The sequence below is a fragment of the Bos taurus genome, chromosome 1, assembly GCF_002263795.3.
Source record: "Bos taurus isolate L1 Dominette 01449 registration number 42190680 breed Hereford chromosome 1, ARS-UCD2.0, whole genome shotgun sequence".
Taxonomy (NCBI): domain Eukaryota; kingdom Metazoa; phylum Chordata; class Mammalia; order Artiodactyla; family Bovidae; genus Bos; species Bos taurus.
This window is the reverse complement of record NC_037328.1, coordinates 52107809-52115269: the sequence shown is the minus strand read 5'-3', so window position 1 is coordinate 52115269 and position 7461 is coordinate 52107809. Positions and strand designations below refer to the sequence as shown.

Below are 7461 nucleotides of genomic sequence, written 5' to 3'. Positions count from 1 at the left end.
CTACACGTCCTTTCACATACTACTGTGTTTCCTTGTTTATGGGTTGTTAGTTGTTATTCATGGACATTCCTATTTCTTCATTCATTCACTTCATGAGCCCTTATAGTGTACTAGCCTGGGAACAAATGAGTAACACAAAGAAGCTTTATTAGTTAACTTCTATAGAAAAGTAATGGACAAATGTGAGGGCTTCCCTGGTGGCTCAGCAGTAAAGAATCCGTCTGCCAATACAGGAGACGTGAGTTCGATTCCTGGGTCAGGAAGATCCCCTGGAGAAGGAAATGGCAACCCACTCCAGTGTTCTTGCCTGGGAAATCCCATAGCCAGAAGGAGCCTGGTGGACTATAGTCCATGGGGTCCCAAAAGAGTCAGACACAACTCAGCAACTAGACAGTAACAACAATGGACAAATATAGACCATTGTTGTACAGTAGTGAGAAGCACCATCCTAGGATTATGACTGGGACAGAAAAGAAGGTGTTTGACTCAGCTACAGGAGTTGGTAAATGCTTCTTAGAAAAGAACGCACTTGAACTGAGAGCAAGAGTATGAGGGGTTGAGAGGGGACACGATTCCATGTTACAGCAATATTTTCCAAGACTTGTGTTCATCAGGGTTCAGGACAGGAAACAGAAAGCAATATGGTCATTTTAAGAGAGTAAAGATTCACGGGGAATTAGGACAAAATCATGAAAGGACCAGAATAGGCTGTAGGCTGGCCTACCAAGAGTGATTCCCCAAAACTATAGTACTGTCCCACTGAGGCCATCACTGGACTGCTTCAGACCAAGAATACATTGTCATTCTCTGATAAGGATCAGGAAGGCAGTCCTGATGCTGCTGCCACTGGACTGTTAAGAGCAAAGGATCTCTGCAAAATTGCTTGCCAATAGAAAGACAGCCAGGAGAGCAGGAACATGGCCTCAGCTCTGTTTTAAATTTCTGAATCTCACAGGAGCACATCTATTTTGTGCATTCAGAGCTCTTGCTGCAAAAAATTTTAAGAAAGAAAGCCATTAGCTTTCTAGTTTCTGCAACACAGGAAGGCATGCTTGCTTACTTCTAAGTAAGGTGGGATGGAGGTTGATCAAGCCAAACCACAGAATCCACCACATGTACAGAATCAATGTGACTGCCCATTCAAAGAATTGCAAATAGTTTGGATTGCCTACAGCAGTAGTTTCCAAATAGTCGAGCGGATCCCTTTTTAACACGAAAATATTGGGCCTCCAATGCACATGACAGTAGTTTTATTTAATATCCTCTAACTGAGAAATATATTACAAATACTTTCATTCAAAAGGAATTTTATTTTATTAATCATAATAGCAAATAAATACATTTGGACAATGATGGTGATAAAAGTAGCTCACATATACTGCATGCATGTTAATTCAGTGGCAATGCATATGTGTTTAAGCTATATAATTTGTTTAGTCAGCAGATGATGCCTGGACCACTTCTAAATTCCAAAACTCTTTTCAGTAATGCCTGGGAGACCAGATATTTTAAGCTCACATTTGGAAATCATTGAGCTTTAATAGCTTAGGGTGTGTGATAAGGAAGATGTAAGCAAAGAGGATCTAAAAGAAGGCTAGTTTCTTTAGATATTAATTGGAAGGTGATGGGGAATTACTGAATTTTAAGCAAAGAAATGATGGAATCAGATTTTCATGTCAGAAAGACCAGTCTGGCAAAGTCTGGCTGATTAAGGAATAAAAGACTGAAGACAAGTAGAAGATATAGAAGGTTATTTCAGCGATCCAGGTGGGAAACTCAGGGGTCTAATAAACAAGGTAAAGATAGTGGGGATGAAGAGTAATGAATATTTAGCAGCAGAATTGATTGCTGATTGATTGATTTGGTGTGATATGGGTGACTAAGAGGACAAAAGAAAGAGAACATGCTTGGGTAACTGTGTAAATATGAAACACAGGAGAAAAAAATGAATTGTTCCAAGTTCTCAAGATATACTTTTTAATATTCTCAAGAAACATTTATACATATTTAAAAGAAAAATCAGTAAAGTGACATGATTACTGTTCTAAATTAGTCAGAATATGATAACTGCTATAAGCATAACCCCCAAGTACCAGTAACTTGATACAATAAAGGTATGTTTCTCATTCACATCACAACCCAATGAAGGTTGATATGTGTGCATGTGATGGTGAGGAGAGAGGCAGACTTTGGCCCGTGTGATTATTTAGAGACCCAGATTTTTCCTTTCATTGATTCTACCATCTCCTGGGGCCACAGGATTCTCTACATTCATCTGGACAAAGGGAGATAGGGAGCTGACTTTTTTTTTCCCACGTGTCCAGGGCGTGAACCAGGCATGGGCACAGAGCAAAAGCCAAGCTGGGATAAACAAGGAGTTGTTTTGTCCCTCACTAATATGAGACAGGCACCATCAACCAACCAACCAGGTGCCACTCTACCCAGGCCAGGGACAAGGGAGCTGGATTTTAAATAGGAAGATTTTATGGACCAGGAAAAGAAGAAATGTACATCACTTGTGCACACTTACCAATGGTTAAAACTCAATCATGGGCATGAGACACAATCTAGCTGTGTGCCCAGGAAAAGGAAAACATGACTTTCAGGAATGTTTAGCTAGTTTCTACCTTAAGCACTTGTTCGGTTATAATGAGGAACTCACAGAATTTTGAAATATGATTACAGTGAATGACAAAGTGATTTGAGTTTAATTAGACAATGTCTAAATGTGATTGATGTAATGGGGAAATCTGTGAAACATTTGATTACATTACTGAAGAAATTCTGTGGTCATATAGTGTGGGAACTGAAGAGAAATGGGAGAGAGTAATGCCTGTATTGAGTCCAGAAATAGGTGGACCGAAGACAAAGAAATTATTGCTGTCCTCGGGGTTGGGATACTCGACCTGTTTATCCATGAACTCTTTATTAAGTACTATCTGCTAGGCACTGTTCTAGGTACCGGAATAGAAACGACTTATCCTGTCTGCCAAATAGCCATATCCCTAGAGTAGTGGTGGATCTACTACATCCTCATGGCTTCAAGGCCCAAGCTTTTATAATATTCTACTCAATTCACTTAAATCTGATTCTCTACCAAGCAAATGCCTTCTAATTATCTCTAGACTGTCTTTGATTGACTAATATAAGTCTAATCCTTATGGTTCCTGCATCCTTGTCTCCTCCTCTCCCTCATCTTCTTCCTTCTCCTCTCTTGTTGTCGTCTCCACAGTCATGCTCATGATAATAACCAGCACTCACTGAGAACTGGGCATTGTGTTAGGTACTTTATACATTTCTTCTAATTCTCATGACAGTTGCATTTGATAGATACAAATACTGAGTCTCAGAGAAATTTAGAGGGCAGTTTGCCCTCAGAGTTACTAGTGGTGAGCCTGGATCAGAAACCACTACTGATGACTTCATAGCCCAAGTTCTTACTACTATTATAAAGAAATAAATCTGCACCTGGGTTTATAGATCAATCCCTTGAGAATTTATTAAATAGATTAGTTGAATTGATCAAGTCTGGGTACTTTGACAAAATCAGGTTTTTGATCCCACAATACTCAGGACCTGATACTGAGATGAGAAAACTCCTCAGAGGTCCTCAACCCTATGAGGTCTTGCTAGGGCTGCTGGTTGAGCATTGACCTCTCTTACTTTTTTAAAGGTAAAAAGTCATTTATTTTAAATGAAATATAGTTGACTTATAATGATAAAGAATCTGCCTGCTGTGCAGCAGACCTAGGTTCGATCCCTGTGTTAGGAAGATCCCTTGGAGAATGGAATGGCAACCCACTTCAGTATTCTTGCCTGGAATTCCATGGACAAAAGACCCTGGCCCAGTGGGGTACAGTCCTGGTGGGGTCTCAAGGAGTAGGATACAACTAAGTGACTAACACTTTGATTTTTTAGGTGTACAGCATAGTGATTTACTACTTTTGCAGATTATATTCCATTATAAGCTATTATAAGATGTGGACTTCCCTGGTGTCTCAGAGGTCAAAGTATCTGCCTGCAATGCAGGAGACCTGGGTTCCATCCCTGGGTTGGGAAGATCCCCTGGAGAAGGAAATGGCAACCCACTCCAGTATTCTTGCCTGCAAAATCCCATGGACAGAGGAGCCTGGTGGGCTACAGTACAAGGGGTAGCAAAGAGCCGGACACAACTGAGCAACTTCACTTTTAATGGGTATAATTCCTTGTGCTATACAGTCATTTCTTGCTGCTTATCTATTTTACATACAGTATTTTTAATCTATTATGATCATACCTCTAATTTGTCCCTGAAATCCCTATTTCTGAACTTTTAACTTCAACATTTGTGACATGGTAATATCACAAAATAATCTGTCAGAGAGAACTGTTAACATATTTATATTTTTATAATGAGAAAAAATATTCTCATAAATAAAGCCCAAAAAGATACCAAATTTACTGAAGTTACAAGATAAACATTACATTTGATTCCTTCAACTAAAAGTCTACTGTGTAGTTGCAATTATTGCACAAAGATGTAATCAGAAAAATATATTTTGAATTACAATGTATTGGTAGGAATAAATCAAAGTAAATGTGTTTTCTCCTAATGGCATTTTTATTTTCCCAGAGTAGGAATTTAAAATTGCTTAAATTGCTTCTAAGTTAGTGAGTAGGAAAAGCGCTTCAATGGTGACAAAATGCATAACAAGTGTTTAACCAGCATGCAAAAGATGACAATGAAAAGAACAGTTCTGCACGTGTCAAGATAAACCATGAACAGTTATGTGACTCCATACTGATTTTTCTAACCCACATACAACTAGTGAAAAGCATCTACTTCATTATAATCATATGCATTATCACATGCATATCTTTATGTACCATTGGTGGTGGTTTAGTCACTAAATTGTGTCCGACTCTTGCAACCCTATGGAATGTAGCCTTCCAGGCTCAATCGATGGGATTCTCCAGGCAATAATACTGGAGTGGGTTGCCATTTCCTTCTCCAGGGGATCTTCCCAACCCAGCAGTTGAACCTGGGGTCTCCTGCATTGCAGGCAGATTCTTTACCAACTGAGCTACAAGGGAAGCCCTTATGTACCACTAACCCTTGCACATATGTCTTTTATTTCACGATATTTCTGACTTTCGCATCTTTTGTTGTTGTTTCCATTGGTCCTTCACTTCTGAATTACATTATCCTTATGTTATAGAAGTAGTAGAAATGTAGGTCAAATATATCTTTCTAAGATCATTATAGGAAAAAAGAAACAAATGAGGGAAGAATGTGGTTTTCTTATACAATATCCGTTAATGATGACAGTTGCTTACAGTTGTTCTTGGGAGAATGGCCACGCTAAATGTGTGACTTGGGTTGCAATTACATTTTTGGTGATTTGTACGAATTTTAAAGCCCACTTTCCTCAAGTGAGTTGCATTAAAGCCAGGCTTTACCACAGCTAAACCTGTGGTGATGATCCAGCTCAACATCTCTGTCTAAAGAGAAGACAGCTACAAGGCTGCCTTGTGGGATTTCATAACTCATCAATCTCAGTTCAGTCACTGAGTCTTGTCCAGCTCTTTGCAACCCCATGGACTGCAGCATACCAGGTTTCCTTGACCATCACAAACTCCTGGAATTTGCTCAAATTCATGTCCATCGAGTCAATGATGACATCCCCATCTCAACCTCTTCATCCCCTTCTTCTCCTGCCTTCAGTCTTTCTCAGCATCAGAGTCTTCTAAGGCGTCAGTTCTTTGCATCAGGTGGCCAGAGTATTGGAGCTTCAGCTTCAGCATCAGTCCTTCCAATGAATATTCAGGACTGTTTTCCTTTCGGATTGACTGGTTTGATCTCCTTACTGACCAAGGGACTTTCAAGAATCTTCTCCAACACTACAGTTCAAATACATCAATTCTTTGGCACTCAGCTTTCTATATAGTCCAACTCTAACAGCCATACATGACTACTGGAAAAAGCATAGCTTTGACTAGATAGACCTTTATCGGCAAAGTAATGTCTCTGCTTTTTAATATGCCATCTAGGTTGGTCATAGTTTTTCTTCCAAGCAGCAAGCATCTTTTAATTTCATGGCTGCAGTCATCATTTGCAGTGATATTGGAGCCCAAGAAAATAAAGTCTGTCATTGTTTCCATTGTTTCCCCATCTATTTGCCATGAAATGATGGGACCGGATGCCATAATCTTAGTTTTTCGAATGTTGAGTTTTAAGCCAGCTTTTCACTCTTCTTTTTCACTGTCATTAAGAGGCTTTTTAGTTCCTCTTCACTTGCTGCCATAAGAGTGGCATATCATCTGCATATCTGAGGTTATTGATATTTCTCCTGGCGATTGTGACCCCAGCTTGTACTTCATCCAGCCCAGCATTTTGCATGAGGTCCTCTGCATATGAGTGAAATAAGCAGGGTGACAGTATATAGCCTTGACATACTCCTTTCCCAATTTGGAACCAGTCCGTTGTTCCATGTCCGGTTCTAACTGTTGCTTCTTGAATATTCATCTGAATGCAGAGTTCCAAAGAATTGCAAGGAAAGATAACAAAACCTTCCTAAGTGATCAATGCAAACAAATAGAGGAAAACAATAGAATGAGATAGGCTAGAATTCGGTTCAAGAAAATTAGAGATACAAGGGGAACATTTCATGCAAAGATAGGCACAATAAAGGGCAGAAATGGTATGGATCTAACAGAAGCAGAAGATATTAAGAAGAGGTGGCAAGAATGCAGAGAAGAACTGTACAAAAAAGATCTTAATAGATAACTTAACCAGATAACTTTGATGGTGTGATCACTCACCTAGAGCCAGACATCCTGGAGTGCGAAATTAGGTGGGCCTTAAGCATCACTGGAGAAGGCAATGGCACCCCACTCCAGTACTCTTGCCTGGAAAATCCCATGGTCGGAGGAGCCTGGTAGGCTGCAGTCCATGGGGTCACTAAGAGTTGGAGATGACTGAGCGACTTCACTTTCACTTTTCACTTTCATGCATTGGAGAAGGAAATGGCAACCCACTCCAGTGTTCTTGGCTGGAGAATCCAGGGAATGGGGGAGCCTGGTGGGCTGCCATCTATGGGGTCACACAGAGTCAGACACGACTGAAGTGACTTAGCAGTAAGCATCACTGCAAACAAAGCTATTGGAGGTGATGGAATTCCAGCTGAGCTATTTCAAATCCTAAAAGATGATGCTGTTAAAGTGCGGCACTGAATATGCCAGCAAATTTGGAAAACTCAGCAGTGGCCACAGGACTGGAAAAGGTCAGTTTTCATCCCAATCTCAAAGAAAGGCAACGCCAATGAATGTTCACACTACTGCACAGTTGCATTCATCTCTTATGCTAGCAAATTAATGCTCAAAATTCTCAAGTGAGGTTTCAACAGTACGTGAACTGAGAACTTCCAGATGTTCAAGCTGGATTTAGAAAAGGCAGAGGAACCAGAGATCAAATTGCCAGCA

General features: G+C 40.1%; 1 pseudogene; it reads right to left on the bottom strand.

The window, feature by feature from the left end:
* Positions 1-2312: 2312 nt before the first annotated feature.
* On the bottom strand, positions 2313-2455 carry LOC112448326 (uncharacterized; annotated as a pseudogene).
* Positions 2456-7461: the final 5006 nt, after the last annotated feature.